The following is a 336-nucleotide window of genomic DNA, read 5'->3' on the forward strand; positions in this document are numbered from 1 at the left end:
AGGTAGGTAGCTGAGTGAGTGAGCAGAAAAAATACTTCGTTCGGAATAGTGCTGCGATAAAAAATAGATAGATAAAAAATCTCTGGTTCCCATAGACACAAACTCGACTAAGAAAAGCTGGCGACTAAGAATCATCGCCTAGAAGTCACAATATAAGTTTTCAATACAAATAATATGTTTGTTAATTAATTTGTAAATGCAGTCGAATAATTAAAAGGAACTTATAAAATAATGAAAATGAAATGAAGTTATTATATAAAAATGATCGGTATTCCTCTGCCCATATATGGTAATATCAATGAGCGACAGACCTACAGACTTGCCAACCGTACAAAA

The sequence above is a fragment of the Helicoverpa zea genome, chromosome 21 (genome assembly GCF_022581195.2).
Source record: "Helicoverpa zea isolate HzStark_Cry1AcR chromosome 21, ilHelZeax1.1, whole genome shotgun sequence".
Taxonomy (NCBI): Eukaryota; Metazoa; Arthropoda; class Insecta; order Lepidoptera; family Noctuidae; genus Helicoverpa; species Helicoverpa zea.